Here is a 19,076-nt window from a genome sequence, read left to right on the forward strand (position 1 = left end):
CTAATTCTCTCTCTGTTCTCTTTTGTTTTAAATTTATCTTCTTCTGTTACTGATCCTCTTATGTCTAATTCATACTATTCATGTCCACATCAACATGCTCTTGGCTGACCATACCCTTTAATTAGCATCCATATTACTATGGATAGAAAATTGTAAGTCTCCAAATACTCAAAGTTTACAATAATTACATACTTTAGTCATACTTTTTAAAAGGGGTTATTTTGCTTTAACCACCATTTTTGAAATAATGCCTTCAGTATTTTTTTGTGTGTTAATAAGGGCAATAAATAAGAGCAATTCATGATAATTGCTCTAATAACCACAAAAGCACAGTGGCTTAAAACCATTTCTTGTTAATATCATAGTTTAATGGGGGGTCAGTTGGCTCTTCTGGGCATCTTGGTCATGTTAGCTTCCGAATATTGCATTCCATCTTTCTCCCTATACATAGTATGCCCTCACTTTTGCATTAAGAATGACAACACAGAGTTCCATAATCCAGTCTCCACAGAGAAAATCCCCAATCTCCAGGTTATCCAAAGCTTTCTCCATCAAGTCCAGATAGTTCTCTTTTCAGAAAAGTAACCTATGAATAATTGTAGACAGGTTTTTGCATACACACACAAACATACACACACACACCCTAAATATACAAGAATGGAGCAAGGACAAAAATAACTGGAATAAAATCTCAAACTTAGGAAAGCAAAGAATGAAAGACGTACAAAGTATCTGGTCCATCTGATTCTTGAAACCTGTAGAATCCAGGTAATGATACAGGTATCCTTGCTTCTTCCATTGTATGTTTTTGTCATATCACAGTTCTTTGAATTCATCAACGAAAACTGAGGTCTATACTTTATGCAAGAAAATGGAGACATTTCAAAGAACAGTTTAAAATGTCTTACTCCTTTGACCAAAACAAAGTCACACCTAGAAGTATGAGGTGATTGGTAGTGTAGTCTTCTGATATGACTAGTGGAAAAATGAAATGGTTTGAGGAAAATAAAATTGTATTTGCCACATTAGGATGGCTTGTATTCTTCTCATAAGACTCTGCAACTCTGCTCTTTTTCTCATCTGAAATCAACATATTGTTCTGTCTGTAATCTGTCTTCCTCACTAAAATGGGAGTAATATCTTTTTTTTTGGGGGGGGAGTAATATCTTTAGAATAATTCTTTATTGATATAGTAATAATTCCATGATTGAATCTAAGCTGTTCTCAATCTGCCCTGGATAGTAACATGAGAACCATGATACTTTTTGTATAGTATCATCAATATCCTCTATAATCACAGTGGCAAAGGGGATTTTGTATTTTGGAGTTTATCTGCAGTTGTCTAGAAAACAGCAGAACTGGCTAGACAGGTTTCTTATATGAGTGCTACTAAGCCAAAGTTCAAATTATTTAGAATATGATCTGAAGGGGCACCTGGGTGTCTCAGTGGGTTAAAGCCTCTGCCTTCTGCTCTGGTCATGACCTCAGGGTCCTGGAATCAAACCCCACATCCGGCTCTCTGCTCAGCAGGGAGTCTGCTTCCTCCTCTCTCTGCCTGCCTCTCTGCCTACTTGTGATCTCTGTCAGATAAATAAATAAAAAATCTTAAAAAAAAATGAGAATAATGTCTGAATATATTAGTTTGGTCTTTTGAGCCAGATAAGCATGCTCTTTCTACTCCATATGTCCATATTCTCCTTGTATTATATGCATTGGTTTTGAAAAACCAGATCTATACTTTGGTCTGACCCAATTTCTCCCTTTTAATATTTTTTGCGTCACAAGATTCACTAAAGTATATTAAAATTTTCAAGAGTTTACTTGATTTCATCCATTTGAATCTGGCAGTGCCTAACTGAAAGTGGTTAGGGGAAATCTTTTTATATGGCATAGCTGGAAACAGAACAAGGAAATTATTTGATTGGCTATAGCTGATGTAGTTGTCTTGTTTGGGGAAAACTAGTATGGTATTTGTGGTTGGTTGTTCTTAAATTCCATTTTCTCATATATAAGTGCATTTACAGAATTGACTATAGGTTAGGTTTTGGTTCGCTTAAATAGGCTACCAAGGCATTGGAGCTACCTCAGTTGATTGGACTCTTTGTTTAATGATTTAACATGTACAGGATCTAGGCACAAGATTAAAAAAAAAAAATACTAAGCACTTAGTATTAAGTTTGTGTGTGTTGATCACTTGTTTATGTATAGTTGCTAAGACATTTAAATAAATATGATACACTATAAAATGCATACTTTCTTTGTTAAAGTGTCAAAATGACTAAGTGTAGTCTACTGAACCAATGATAATTTATCCCTAAACACAGACAAGGGTTCATTACTTGCTATCATTCAAGTATATGCATTGTCTAGCCCAGGCTCTTCTGAACTGAGCAGGTAGTCTATCTTGAAAGTAGGGAGTAGGCATTAGGATTATTAGGTGCTAACAAGCGAGTAAACAAAACCAAGTCATTTTTATACCTAATTTGAGTTTATAATCTTGGAGAAGACAAGGTTAAAATTAAGTTTTGTTCTGATATTCTGAACAGAGAACCACAATAGATTTTAATGCTATGCTGGAATTCTCCACAGTGCTTTGAATTGAAACACTTTTGCATTTTCAAAAATACTGAACTAAAAATAAACTTCTAAAAAATACATTTAAATACTAAAAACACATAAAAACTAAAATAAAAAATTAAATATATTTATCTATATTCAATCCATCTGAGCATAATTTTAAAATTCTCATTTTATGTTAAACAGGCAACCTCAACCAACCCGGAGTAAATCTCACTTTGAACAAGCATTAATGCTGGTAATGACACGAGATAATTCTATTTTCTTAGCTCACCGTTTGGATGGTATGGCCTTGAAATTACTATATGTCTTCAAAATTAGATCACTGAAGATATTTATATGCTTTCGACTTAGGAGAGTTTACATTTTTATTTGAAAGAAATAAATGCAGTAATTATAGCCATATCTATTTTCCTATATATTTAATCTATTTAGTCCCCCCAAGTTTCAGAATTATAAAATTTGTTATTCAAAAAATTTCAAATTTCAGGAAATAGAATAACACATAGGCAAAGGAGGAAAATATAAAGGTGCAGTGCTCCTTTTCTTTTCTTTCCTTTCCTTTCCTTCCCTTTTCTTGATTTATTTATGTGAGAGAGAATGAGAGGGAGGGAGAGAGGGAGAGGGAATCTTAAGCAGACTCTGACCTGAGCACAAAGACCAATCTGGGGTTCCATCCTAGGACCCTGAGATCATGACCTGAGCTGAAGCCAAGATTTGACCACCCAACAAACTGTGCCATCCAGGTGCTGCTGGACGCTCTCTTTTGCATACAAGCACACCCTTCCTCAGTCATGAAGGAACTTTTCCTACTTCATAGTACACAAGATACACAAAGGCAACCCAAACTCTGGCTTAAGCCTCAGAATAAATGTATGCAATTCCAGCTAGCTAGAACAGCTAGGGAAGAGAGTCAATAAGGTGAGGGTTTCGAATAACATTTGTACACAAAAACTACAAATAAAGAAATAGGTCACTTTAGTTTTCCATAGAAAGCTTAAAGCTCATTGTCAAAAGTGTATCTGATTTTAGTCTTCAACCCTCCCTCCTTCTAATACCAATTTCAGTTAAAAAGGCTGCACAGATTGATTTATAGTTACATAAATATGCAGTCTTATATAGAAGTAGAGATACATGTCAGTTTTACTAGTTCTAAATGAGAAGAGCTCTGACGGGATTTTCCTTGAGTGAGAAATAGAAAGTTTAGTTGGAATTAAAATCGAATACAAGAAATGGATTAAATCTATTCTGGGCAACTTTTAGAAGCATTTTATGTGTTTTATTGAAAAATGTCACATCATAGCTCAACAGATTGTTTTGTGTTAATCTACCATATTATTTCGACAGAGGTACTGGTTTGAAAAAAAATATCGCCCCATTTAAATGCTAATGTAGATACTGCTAGGAGGTCTCTTCAAGATTATGGGTTCTGAGTACTCTCTTATAGAACATTTGGCCTTTATAGATAAAGTTCCTTTACTTCAGTTAAAAAGCTGTATCTATAAAAGGAAAATGACTTTGTCACTCTGTTGGTTCCTAATATTATTAAATATTTATTAAGATTCAACAGTACACTAAACATTTATAAAGTAAGAATAGGATAATGTTTACTTTAATTAAGCTACTATCTGAAGACTCTTACGGGAGATAGATATACAGTACACACGTTTATGTATTGCTTTTCTGGGTAAGGTTAGGGTTCAGACTCATGAACAGCTTCTTTGTTATATTTCATTTATTTTTATGGAATTAGAAAAAATTACTTAAAATTTCCCTGAGTCCGTGACGGTAAGTTCATTAAAGTGAAGACAGATGTGTCCTGGAGTCTGCTCTTCCTACACATTCTTATGCTTATGTTTTGCCTTTTTAGTTCTTATTTTGAGATTTATTCTACTAAGCAGGGTTGGTATCCAGAATAATCAAAAACCAGTATGTATGCTTATGATTCATATTATGACACTAATTTTATCTGTAATATATCATCAACTGTTAGAGCCTCAGGAGACATCTAAAATAGATGCATTCACTTTGCCAGTAAAAAACGTGTGGCCCAGAGAACTTAAGACCCATTGACAAACCAGTGCTTTTATCAACCTGTCAATCATGGAAACAGGCAGACATCCAAAACAGTTAAAGAGCTATGCATCTACAGGGGGCAGAGGGGACTGAGCGAGAGACAGTGGAAAAAAAATCAAAGCCACTGTCTTCAGTCAATGCAGATAAACAGGGGCCCAGATTATAGGACAGTTCCTGTAGTACCGCCACATAAAAGACTCACATCACCTTCTGGAACGTGTTTCCTGGAAATGATACTGAAGCATTTTCCTTAGAGTGAGCTAAACCTGCCTCAAAATGAATTCCTTGGTAAAGGAAAAAATTCAACATATTTGTAGAAAAAACATTCTTTTTCTCTCTCTCAGGATACAGGGCAAGAAGAACAAAAGCTGCTTTCTTGCCAAGTGATCCTCTTCTGTTATTAAACTATCCGTTATAGTTATGAGGTAAATTGTTCCCCCTTTAAAGTGAGACATTTCTCATTAAAATTTCAGGGTTAAATACCACTATTTTAAAGTTAGCATCACATACATACAGGTCAAACACTAGGCATAAATTCTTATGCTTAATATTTTTAATGGACTAAGGAGAGTGGGAATAATTTTCAATACTACCGTGTGCCAAGAGATGACTCAACCCATTCCTAATGTCTTCTGAAGTTATTGTGAAATTTTCATCAGTGCAGTGGAACATGATACTGTTTGGCCTCACCTGACAGGAGAGGGTCATTTGCCTATGAAGTTCACCTCTGCACTTTTCTTATCAGGCTGTGATATATTCCGTTAAACTACTTGGTATCCACAGCCAAGTACCAAAGACTGAAATCACCTCTTCAAGAAGATGATGATAGTGCTGGAGGGGGTGGTGCATGGTCATTGGTAGTAACGTGATTAGGGACATGATCACTATATTGAACATTAACCGAGGACCTCCTATGTGTTAAACATTATTTTTATTTTAAATATATTCTATCATTTAGTTATGAAAATAACCCTCTGAAGTAGCTAATATGGTCATCCTCCTTTTTAGGTAAGTAAACTCATGCAGAGTGCTGGAGTACCTATATGCAGACCCTGTAACATTCTAGCTCAGTCTAGTTATAGAGTATAGCCTCACATTTATTAATACTCTCATTAATATATATGACATGTATTTTATATAATTATATATTTTATGTATATCATGCTTATTTTAAAGATTGTACAATTCATTCAACGGTCTCAAAAAATGAGCTCTTGAATTCCAGTTCGTCATTGGTAGAAAGTATCTGTGTATACTCTCTTAGAAAGTGCCCACTTGGGCTCACTCTTCAGATCACTCTCCTAAACTGTCTCTAAGGGTTATAGGTAAAAAGTGTTTTGTTTAATATATCACGACTGCCCTAATTTCTTTATGCAAAGTCAAAAAAAATACCATGGTACAATTTCAAATAATTTATACATTCAGTTATTTCTTTATTAGACATTTTTACGTCCACATTTTAAATTGTTATGACTTACCTCAGTGACTCATTTATAGATATTAGAAGGAAATCAGTGGTCCAAAAGTCGTATAAAAGTGGGGCGCCTGGGTGGCTCAGTGGGTTAAGCCGCTGCCTTTGGCTCAGGTCATGATTTCAGGGTCCTGGGATAGAGTCCCACATCGGGCTCTCTGCTCAGCAGGGGGCCTGCTTCCCTTCCTCTCTCTCTCTGATCTCTTCCCTTCCTCTCTCCTAATGTGATCTCTCTCTGTCAAATAAATAAATAAAATCTTAAAAAAAAAAAAAAAGTCGTATAAAAGTGTATGCTGGGATGCCTGGATGGCTCAGTTGGTTAAGGGTCTGATTCGGCTCCAGTCATGATCTCAGGGTCCTGGGATTGAGTCCTGCCTCAGGGTCCTTGCTCAGCAGGGAGCCTGCTTCTCCCTCTGCCTGCTCATGCTCTTTCTCCCTCCCTCTGTGACAAATAAATAAACAAATCCTTAAAAAATAAATAAAATAAAATAAAATAAGTATATACTGATGTGAGCTGCTTGGAAGAGTCAGACCAGATTAAAATGGGCGATTGTTTGGAAATTTCCTAACATTTGTATACTTACAATGAGTTGCAGTTACTTTATCTTCGGCATAGCCTGAAAGGAGAGTTTGATGTATAAGAAATATTATTTTCTTAGAGTAGGCTAGTTCTATTCAATGCAGCATAAATACTTAGTTATTTCAAGCTTTTCAAAGAGACAAGTTCAGGAATTCAAGACAACCACCTTTTCCTTTCTCCCCAGCAGATGTCGATGCTCCCTCTGCATAAAAGGGATATAGTTCCTGTTATGAACTGAATGTTTATGTGCCCTTTAAATTTACATGTTGAATCCCTACCCCCCAGTTTGGCTGTATTTGGAGATGGGGCTTCTAAAGAAATAAGGTTAAATAGTCACAGAGGTGGGTTTCTGATTTAAGATTAGTCTTCTTCCTAACCGAAATACCAGAGCCCTCCTACCCCTCGCTCTGTCTTTGTCTCTGTCTCTCTTTCATTCTCCCAAATGCCCAAGGAAGGGATCATATGAGGACACAGTGAGCTGGTAGCTGCTTACAAGACAGGAAGAAAACTCAGCAGAAATGGACTGTGCAGGCACCGTGATCGTGGACTTTCAGTCTCCAGAACTATGAGAAAATAAATTCCTGTTGTTTAAACCACCTAGTCTGTGGCACATTATCGTCTCAGACTGAGCAGACTCATAGAGTTCCTAAATGTGATTTTCCCTTATTCCTTTTCATATCCCTGTACAGTAAAGCATTTTTCATACTGAAATTATTGGGGCATTGTAATACCTTGGGCTGAATTTAAATGTTGTCTTTAGGCATTTCAGTTTAGCTTGCAGAGTTATTACATCTGACCTCAGCATGGTATTCAGGGGATGTTGGCAGTGACTGTGGGCTCTGTGGGGGCATGTATCTTTCTTTCTAGATCCATGACTTAGGTTTGTTTGTTTTAATTTTGATCAAATCTTATCTAAGTGAAATGTAGTAAGTCAACTAATTATGCTTAATTGTCCCCCACGATGCCTTGTAACATGCCTTGTAACAGAAATGAGAGACTTTTATTTTCAGGTTTAGAATGGGGTGAGGGATGCTGAACATTGTGGGGTTATCTTTTCTAATGAATTATATATGTGAAAAAAAATCCACCATCGTGGAACTAATTTAGATGGTAAGACATTCTTAAATGCATTTACACATTCACCTTTAACCCCATTTTGAATCTTATTATTGCATGTGGCCAACAAAAGACTTAAAACAGGTTGAGAAAGCAGGTCTAGTCCCGCAAGCTGGCATGAGATTTGCCCATTATTTGTTGTGAAACTGTATGTTAGACATTTCAATTGGATAATAGTTTTATATTGTAGCCTCTTAAGAAATTGCTTCTACAAATATTTTTCATTTCTGAAATAGCCTCATTTAAATAAAAAAGGAAATAGATCTTTGCTCTAAGATATTGGCAAATATTAAACAACCTGAAAGATTTTGATAATCTATATGAATAATCGTTTTCACGAATAGTTATTTAGAGAGATTACCATATTGGAAACCACCTAAAGAGGTCATTAAATTCTTAACCTATACTGGGCAGAAAGGTGAAATACAATTTCAATAATATTGATTGGTGAATTCGAGGCTGTTTATACCAAGGCTATGGTTGTGGCATTGTGTGAGACCTTACTATCTTTATTCATGGTTATACTATAATTAGTATAGCTGTACTAATAGGAGAGTAAGGATTAATTACACAGGCTAGAGGTATGCTTTGTAAATAAACAATCACTTATTTATAGGTTAGTTAATGTGATATTGATTCCTCAGCTCATTGTGGACCCAGTGTCAAATCCTGACATTAGTCAGGTAAAGACAACTTTTCCTTAAGGATACAGCCTGAATTAGTGAATGGCTTAATATTTTCTGATTTTGTACAAAACTACTTTTACAAAGTTTGAAGGATAATAATTTAAATTAAGCTATTTTAATGGATTCAGGAGGTGGAATTTTTTCATCATTGGTTGAGGTTTTCTCTGGAAGTGTCTGCCTCCAGAGAAATTAGATTCCATTAACTGTCTGATTCATTTAACCTGCAATTCTCAGAAAGCAAACAACACTGGCCGTCACCAGAGGCTTTATATTTGAAGAAGAGACCACTTTGGTCTTATAAGCCTGTGGATTCTTTTTCATCTGGCTCAGTGTGCTTAGGTAAATGGTATCTAACTATTTACTCAGAGCCAAAGAAGGATGTAAAAAATACCTCACTTTTTGGAACTTATCCAAATTAAAGAAATAAAGTTTCTGTAGAAGTACAGATGACTCCAATCAGGTCTGTCCTCTACTACCTCTGTGTTTTCCAACTTGTTTTCCATTCTAGTCATGCTTTTCTACTCTGACATACCTATCTCCTTTGTGTGTGCCATGATTGGTCTTTTATTTTACTTGCCTGCCAAGATTCACCGGGGAAGGGAAAGTTCTATCATTACAACTTGCCTAAGCAAGGTTTTGGGATTTTGCAACTACAGTTGTGCATTTATTGGACACTCCTCTACCTTCTCCTTCATTTGCATATGGGAATTATATACTTCATTCTATCCCCCCAGCCGCCCACAAATGATTCAACTTTGGGATGGAAAAAACAGATGTTCCATCAGTATTGCAACTTCAGTGTATATTCACTGCCTTTTTGAGAAAAGGCATTCTAAGAGTCTAGAAAATTCCAAGGATATTCAGAACTATAGGTTCAGCCATGTTAAAAACTGTTCTAGATTCTTCCCTTCTTGTCTTTTGCTTTTTCCTCTGCGTTGAAAGTGAAGAATGTTTAAAAACCAACACACTGCTAAAAATAAACCTACAGAATTGATCTGAATAGATCTCTATCCTCATTTATATTGGCTGAATTTTCACCAGAGTTATATTTTCAAGTATAGTAGAATATATAAGTTCTGAAAATAACTGGCTTCGTCATTTGGGACATTTCTCATCACTAAACACACCTTCTACATGTACCTTGCGTAACCTGGGAAGTAGGTGGGAGAAACTTTATACCAAAGGAAAAATATACATATTTAAAAAATGCTTGTTATTCTCACACTGTCTTCTTCATTCTATAAAAAATCTTTAAGCATCTTTAAAATTACTACCAACTGTAAAACAAAGAGTAGGTTGAAGTATGAGGATTGGTGCAAGCATCTCCATGTTGGTTCATTCTACATGAATTATGGTGGTAGGAGAAAGCCAAATGGAGTTAAGGGCTCTGTGCCATGAAAGGTATTGCCTTGCTCAGGATCTTTTTTCATAAAAATTCCTGAGAGCATTAAGAAGACTGATCCTCATATGAAATTTGCCAGTGGATATTATTGACCTGACTTGGTACTTAACTGGAGATTCCAACAGCTTACATAAGATATCTCATTAGAGAAATTTATCTTTTCTGACAGACACGTAGTATCATGACCATGAAATAATGAGTTAGAAAAAATTCTTTCTTCATACAGTAGGCAGTGAATTCTTTATAAATTCTTTATAAACTTTATAAATAAAAAACTTTATAAATAGACTTTATATGTTTAAAACTTTATAAATAAAAATCTCTCTATTCTAATAATGGAATGATAAAATAGACAGAAAGATATTTTGCTCAAGCTTTATTGATTACTGTTCTATGATAACTGGTCCATCCCTTAGTCTCTTTCAATTTCAGTTTTATATTCTATAAAATAGAAATTAAAACAGTCCCTAAACCTGGTGATTCACAGACCTGTACCCCTGGGGATAAAAATATATGTTTATAAAAAATTAAAAAATTAAAAAAAAACAGTCCCCATTTTTATTTTTATTTCACAGGAAGTTATAAGTATCAAAATTTTAAGCAGTAGGTGTGTGTGCATATGTGTTTGAATTAAAGCATTTTGAAAAATGTAAACATCTAAATATTAGGTAAGAGAAATAAAAAATGGTTTGAAAGGAACATTTGTTCCCTCTTCTTTTTATAGAGAGTCAGTTCAATTTTACCCCCTAAACCTTCACAGTTTATATATATTGTACATTCATTCTCCACACCTAAGTCAGTCAAATTGAAATGTGAATTTATAACATTAACATAACATTAAGGTGCTGGACTAGGCTGATCTTTAAAAAAAATAATTTGTTTACTTTCTCTGAAATTATGGTTCCTATTTTTGATGTAAATGAATTGTTTTGGGTTTTGTTTTTAACTATGACACTGGTATTTTGACCACATGAGATATCTTCTTTTCTATTGCACCAACATTTGCTATGTAATTGTGGTTGTTTCTCTCCACCTACAGCTGTATACACCACTTTCCATATCACTTCATTTCATTTCAGTTTTGAACACAGGGGGATTATGCATCCCTCTATGAGAGATATATTTCTTGTTTTTTCTTTTCATCTATTCAAGTTCAGGTGATACATAGTTTCTCTCCTCTTGAATTTGGAAGCATGGGGAATATCCACCTTCACCCACCTCCCAGAATCTCATTAGGTTTAGAAATTATAAAGTTAGTAAAGTATTTTCTGTAGGGATAACATTTTGCTACCTTTGTCCTTTAATTCAATTTTAGGAAAGAAGGAATATTTTTCTTCCCGAAAAGGTGGGTATTGGTATCAAAATTTTAAGTATGTTGCTTTTAATGCTTTTAAAATATTTTCAAAGAGCATGCCCTAAGTAGTAGTATCAAAAGCCACTACCTGGCTATCTTGAAGGTAGAAACTAGTGTATAATTAAAACTAGGACACAAATCTGGGTCGTGCAGTTGGTTAAGCATCTGACTCTTGATTTTGACTCAGGTCTTGATCTTAGGGTTCTGAGATGGATCCCTGGTCCAGTTTCCACTCTCAGTAGGGTGTCTGCTTGGGATTCTCTCACCTTCTCTCCCTCTGCCCCTCCCCCTGATTGTGCACATGCTCTCTCTCTCTCTCTCTTTCAAAGTAAATAAATAAAATATTTTAAAGAAACTAGGATAGCTATAAAAATAAATACTGCCTCATATAGATAAGGTCCAAAATATATATACTTTTTGGAGAATTCTTCCCCTGAAATAAAGGGTTTTAATATAGTAATTCCGATGTATATCAGAATCAACTTTGAAAAAAAGAAATTTGTTCATAGATGGCGTGTTTTTAAGCTATGCTAAGATACGCATTTAACAAATGGCTACTGCATGTATACTCTGTAAGTGTTTTATACCTGGTGTCTTAAATAATCTTAAATATTATAGAAAATGGATTTTATTTTATAACACCTATTAAATGCCTATTTTTAAATGAGAGACTTAGAGGTATTAAGTGACTGGCTGAAGGGTCCGTAGGCAAAAAGATGTAGACCTGGAGCTCTAAGTGAAGAAATTCTGCTCTTACCTACTCATGTGCAGCTTCCTCTATGCCTGAAGCCTATTCCATTTCCTTTATGCCCATCTTTTGGTGGAGAAGATGAACAATAATTTTTAAAAAATTAATTTAAAAAACCTAAGTAAATTGATTCTCTTTACAGATGTTAGCTTCTCTCAGAACAGCTTAATATATGTGCATGTTATGTATGTGGCACTGATCATAATGCAGGATCAAGGTCTGGGTCTGTAGGACTGTATCTTCAGTGAATATCTGTATGCATGTGCTCAGTCTACTTCATTTGTCTCTCCATCTCGAAATGAAGTTGACATGCCTGTTAGACATATTCCATTTCTCTGTCTGATTGTTATTTGTCAGTTTCTCTGTCTAGCAATATACTTTAGTATGCATCTAATGTGTCTACATATATCATTGTTCAACCTCAGAATGCCTGCTTTGTCCTATTCCATTTTTCAATTCCTTCCCCATCTGAAAGACTTAATGATTTCTATAATAATGGCAATGGATGCAATTCATAATCTAACAGGCTTAAATCTGATATACTTGAGACTGTGGCAGTGTGTATTTTTTCCTCTTTCCTCTGATTATTTAATTGTGTTTGTATCATTCATGTAGATATGATACTAAAATCAGGAGTGATTAAATTATGTATATACTTACTCTGGAAATGGATATTTTTATTGTAAACACATATCTAAAATTTATAGGCATATTAACCTTAAACAAGATGTTATGTCACAAGGTCCCATATCTAACTCATCTTCCATACCCAATTCACTCGATTACAACAGTGTTTTAAAGGGCATAATTTTGTCACCAGTGCTTTATAGTAAGATTCTAAGAAGCTGATGTAAATACATATAATTGAAGCAGGAGCATGTTCTTGTAATAGTTAGCTTAGGCAATAGATCTACTAGAATGTATAACATGGCAGCATGTTATAATCCTGGATGAGATAGTTAAATTTTCTAAAATTCAGTTCTCTCAAATTGGAGTTACAAAATTTGTTTCAAATTGTCACTACGGGATTTTTGCTTCTGGCTATGATGGAGTAATTGGCACCAGATTACTAGACTATCTCTCCTACCAATATATATATATATACATGTACGTGTATACACACACACACACACATATACATATATATATATATATATATATATATATATATATATATATGTACACATACACACACACACACACACACACACCAAAGAACTGTCTGTTTTCAGATGTTGGACCTAAGAAGAATTATTCAATGATGTCTGAATAAAAAAATGATTCAAGTGATCCTAGCGTTTGGCCTGGAGGTACTTCCAGACTTCAGTGTAGGAAAGTGATGCTAAGTTTAAATACAGAGACTTTAAAATATTGAGAAAGGAGGGGCACCTGGGTAGCTCAGTCGGTTAAGTGACTGACTCTTGATTTAGGCTCAGGTCATGATCTCAGGGTGCTGGGATCGAGCCCCATGTCGGGCTCCATATTTGGTACGGAGTCTGTTTATGATTCTCTCTCCCCCTCTCCCTTTACCCTTCCCCCGCTCATGCTTCCTATCTCTCTCTAAAATAAATAAATAAAAGCTTTTAAAAAAAAAATATTGAGAAAGGAGGGATCAGAACTCATGGCTTCAAGGTGATCTGGAATTTGTATGACAGGATACCAGAAGGAGGGTGTCGAATAGAGAAGTTCCATACATTTGTACAGGAGTTTTCTCAAGTTTTTGACCACATAATATATCGTGAATATGCAGTGTGAATCTCTATGAGCCTGATAGAAGAGTTATTCTGAGGCAGAAGAAACTACATAGTATACTGGGATATGTAAGAATTCCAAAAAAGCAGTCAGGAGACCTATTTGAATACCACAGGGATTTGGTTAAATTTGTTAAAGGCCATACCTAAAGATTAAGGTGACTAGATTCTAACAGACCTGTCCTAAGCTAAAAACAAATATCTAAAAGATAAAGCTGACCCATTGTTAAATTAACTGACCTTCCTAAAAGAACCTTAATAATTCTTAAAAGAAGACAATAAAATTCATTCTCAACTTTATAGTATTTGCAATGTCTACCATACAATAAAAACATTACTAGGTATGTAAAACAGAATAATGGGACTCATGAACAGTGAAAAAATAGCCCACAGACACATAGTTAGAGATGCACGTTGCTGAAATTAGCAACAACAGATTTAACATGACCAGATATATATGTTAAAAGAGTAAGAAATGGATATAAAGAGAGAAAAAAATAGGGCATTTTAGTAGAGAAATTAAGACTATAAAAACCAATCAAATAAAAATTTGTTTGGAAAAGTCAATATCTAAATGAAGAATTCACTGAGTGGGCGAAATAGTAAATGATACTGAAGATCAATAAACTTGAAGAGAGATCAAGGGAAACTATCCAAAGTAAAGAAAACAGGTAGAGAAAAGCTGAGAGATATCAAACAATATTGCATCTATATAGTTGGATTCATGGAAGGTTAGAGCAAGAAAGAATATTTGAAGAAATAATAGCTGAGAATGTTCCAAATTTTATAAAAATAGCAGCCCATGGATTCAAGAAACTTACTAACTGTCTGGCAGAACACAAATCAAAGGACACCATAACTAGGTACATTGTAGTCAAGTCACTGAATACAAAAAGTGAAATTAAAGTACTAAAAACATATAAAAATTATATGTTAAAGAGAAGGGTGACTGTGAGATATGATAAGAAATACTACTGATATTTCCTAAAATAATACATGTGTAGACAATAAAATGAAGTGTGAAAGTACCAGAGGAAGTGTGTAAAAATTCAACCTAGAACTTTATATTCACTGAAAATGTCCTTCAAAAATGGAGAAAAATAAATAAATATTTGAGAGAAACCATTGCTGAGAGATTCACCCCTAGGAGACACGTAGCACAGATATACTTAAAAGAAGTTATAATGGCTGAAAGAAATTTATAACAAGTTGAAAATCAGTTCCACAGACAGTAGAAATGGTGAATATGCAAGTAAATATAAAAATGCTTTTCACTTTATATTTTTATTAAAAAAATGACTGCTTAAAAGAAAATAGTAACAATGAATTTTAAGGTTTGTAACAGAAGTAGGAATAAACATGTATGACAAGATAAAAAGGTATGGGAGAAGGGTAAGGTAAGGCATGATATTGTAAGATTGACATCACACCGCCTGATGTGCAATAATATTTACTGATGGTGGATTGTGAAAATAATAAGAAGGATATTGTAAACCCCATAGCAATTTTCAACAAAAATGCTAAAACCATAGAGAAGGTAAAATTAAAATTAATATTAATCCAATAGAAACAGGAAAGGTGGATAAAAGAAAAAAGACAAATAGAAAATAAAAAGTAAAAAAGTAGGAATAAATCACATAATTAATTCTAATTATTGTAAATGGGCTAATCACCTAAAAGTAAAAATTGTCATAATGGGAAAAAGCAAGAGCCAAATGGATGCCTATAACAAGATACATTTTAATAATAAAGATGGTTTAAAATAAGGGGAAAATAACATAACTGATATTATGAGTAAATTAATATCAGGAAATAGACTTTAAAACAAATATTTATAGACATAAAGAGGCATACTTATTGTAATAAAAGAGTCAACTTAAAAATAATAGTTCTATTATTATAATGCATATATATTGTTGACCTTTGAACAATGCAGGGGTTAAGGGTGTCAACCCCCATGCAGTCAAACATCTGTGTGTAATTTTGATTCCCCCAACACTTACCTACTAATAACCTACCATTACCAGAAGGCTTACCAATAACACAGTTAGTTAACACATACTTTGCATGTTATATGTATTACATACTGTCTTCTTACAATAAAATAAGCTACAGAAAAGAAAACGTTATTAAGAAAATCATAAGTAGGGGCACCTGGGTGGCTCAGTGGGTTAAGCCTCTGCCTTCAGCTCAGGTCATGAACTCAAGGTCCTGGGATCGAGCCCTGCATCAGGCTCTCTGCTCAGCAAGGAGCTTGCTTCCCTTTCTCTGCCTGCCTCTCTGCCTGCTTGTGATCTCTGTCTGTCAAACAAATAAATAAAATCTTTAAAAACAAACAAAAAAGAAAATCATAAGGAAGATAAAATACATTTTCACAGTACTGTACTCTATATATTGAAAAATAAAATCGCATATAAGTGGACCCAGGAAGTTCAAACCTGGTTGTTCAAGGTTCAGTTGTACCTAGCAATAGAGTTCAAAATATATGGGAAGCAAAATCTGACAATTAGAAATACATAACCTATAGTATTTAAAATTTAATCAGACCTTTTTCACTAACAGAACTAGTAGATTGAAAATTTATTAATATACACACCTATCAGAATAGTTGAAGTCTAAAAAATGTACACTACCAAATACCAGGGAGATGGCAGAGCAATGGGACCTTCATCCATTGCTGCTGGGAAAAACAAAATGGTTTCAACTTGGAAGACAGTTTGACAGTTTCTTCCAAAGATAAATATAGTCTTACCATGTAATCCAGCAAAACACCCTCATAGATATGTATCCAACTGATTTGAGGACTTATATCCACAAGGAAAACTCCCTCTGAATTTTTAGAGCACCATTTTTCTTGATCTCCAAACTGGAGGCACTCAAGATGCTCTTCAGTAGGAGAATAGACAAACAAAACATTCAGAAGAATACTATTCGGTAGCAAAAAGAAATGAGCCATCAAGCCAGGAAAAGACATGGATACATTTAAATACATATTGCTATGTGAAAGTAGCCAGTCTGAAAAGGTTATATATAATAGATTGTACTAGTAGGAGATTCTGGGAAAAGTAAAACTATAATGAAGGTAAAAATATGGTGGTGTAGGTTTAGGGTGGAAGTGTTGAATAAGTAAAACACCTGGGATTTTCAGAGCAGTGAAACCACTCCTTGTGGTACTATAATTGTAGGTACATGACATTGTGCATGTGTAATTGTAGATACATGGCATTGTACATTTGGCAAAACTACAGAAATTTATGGTACAAAGAATAAACCTTAATGTATGCAATTAAAATAAATCAAATAAAGAAGTTAGAGCTCCAGGAAGAAATGTAAAAATGTTTTATCTCTCACACATATATGAAACAACCTCACGGAATGGGGTAAGGAACATAGTGCTAACCTAAGCAACGTCAGAAAGGAGTGGAGTCCTAAATCCAAAAGCAAAATGATCTGTACAGCAGTCCTGCATGGTGGCTGGAGAGGTTGTTTCCCTTGAAGGTATAGGTTAAAAATAGTGATATTTCTTTATGTACGCAAGACTGAAAATTGTGTCAATCAATGGCATATGGTGGAAGCTAAATTTTTCATTGTTGGAGTGGAAATTTACAGATAAGCATGGGCAAGAGGCTAAAATGGTCCATGGTGTAATGAATTCTAACTGGAGACATCAGAATGAATCTATGCTTAGTTTATTATAGATACAGGTGTTTACACATAGACGTATAGATAAGTGAAGATACATAGTAGTACACAGGCATGTATTTCATTGCTCTTTCAGTTGTAAGAGCCTAAAAGCAAAGACACTCCAGTAGCAACAAACACCTCCAGCAACCGTGTCTTGGTTTCTGATGCCATTCTCCAATAAAAGGAGCTAAGCCTCCTTAGGGAAATGACTGATCTAGTATTGGTGTCCATAATATACAAAATATAAAAGATGATTCTGAAATGTGTTCTAAAATAATCCACTTAACCACCCACACACATTTATGGGAATATGGCAAAGATACATGGTGCAGCTGAGAGAATTCTCAAGATATTGATTATAAAATAAAGTAATATTGCATAATAACTTTAAATAAAAATAATATCCATGAGCCCAAACTGATACAAATAAATAATTTAAATATATGAATAAATGGAGAATAAACAAATCTTATGTGCACAGAAGTTTCAAATAATGTGTGTGTGTGTGTGTGTATATATATATATATATATATATATATATGCTGCCATATATATATATACTGCCTTAAAGGAGGCTGTGCATAAGTCCCCACTTCTTAAGTATAGATTTGTAGATTGCCATAGTAACCCCTTTCCAAAAAGTGCCGAACAGGAAATGGGGGGGGGGGTAATTAACAAATGCCACCTGAGCCATGTGGTCAATGTCAACATGAATAATGGTAATTCATGTTGATAGTATATACCCTTGTTAATGTGATGATGTGGCTCTTTATCTTCCTGGACTTCCTCCTCTAACCTCATAGCTCCTGTCTAATCATGGCAAAAATATCAGAGGAACTGCAATATTTGAACAGTCCTAAAAACTGTAGAGGTCAGTAAAAATGAGGACAATCTAAGAAACTGTCACAGTTTAAAGGAAACCTAAGGAGCCATCACAATCAATTGTAATGTGATATCTTGGATAGGATCCTAAAACAGGAAAAAAAAGTGCTAGGTTAAAAACTAAAGGGTTTGGAATAAACTATGTATTTTAATTAATAATAGTATAGCAATATTAGTTCATAAATTGTAATAAATGGAGCATACAAATTTAAAATTTTAATAATATGAGAATCTGGGTCCTGGGTCCATAGGAACTTTCTGTACTCTCTTTACAATTTTTCTTTAAATCTAAAACTGTTCTAAAATTAAAAGATTTTTTTAATATCAACAAGAATGCATGCATGTGTGTGTGTGTGTGTGTGTGTGTGTGTGTGTATACATATCAATCTTTAAAAAATGCAAATGTTTGGAAACTAAGAAACCATTCTGATTGTACATAGGTGTCAAATATAAAATTACAAGGGCAGCAGAACTTCTTTGGGCCTGAATGATGATAAAAATGCAACTTACCAAAATTTGGGGACACAGCTGCAGTGTTTCAGAGGGGAAAAAAAAAGTACATACCACAAAATTAATGTCTTAGAAAAAAAGGAAGATTAGAATAAATGATATAGATAAGATAAGAGAAGAGGGTCACCTGGGTGGCTCAGTCAGTAAGCATCTGCCTTTGTCTCAGGTCATGATCGTTGGATCCTGGGATTGAGCCCCACATCAGGCTCCCTGCTCTGCAGAAAGCCTGCTTCTCCCTC

The 19,076-nt window shown here is 34.5% G+C and overlaps 1 long non-coding RNA gene across 1 annotated transcript in view; it reads left to right on the forward strand.

Moving 5' to 3' along the window:
* LOC309861521 overlaps nucleotides 1-2,815 on the forward strand; it is a 91,236-nt gene extending 88,421 nt beyond the window's left edge. Inside the window, exon 4 of the long non-coding RNA XR_014309976.1 lies at nucleotides 2,764-2,815. This is a non-coding gene — a long non-coding RNA (uncharacterized lncRNA). The remainder of the gene's footprint in view (nucleotides 1-2,763) is intronic.
* The last annotated feature ends 16,261 nt before the right edge of the window (nucleotides 2,816-19,076 follow it).

This window comes from Mustela nivalis, assembly GCF_964662115.1.
Source record: "Mustela nivalis genome assembly, chromosome: 3".
NCBI lineage: Eukaryota > Metazoa > Chordata > Mammalia > Carnivora > Mustelidae > Mustela > Mustela nivalis.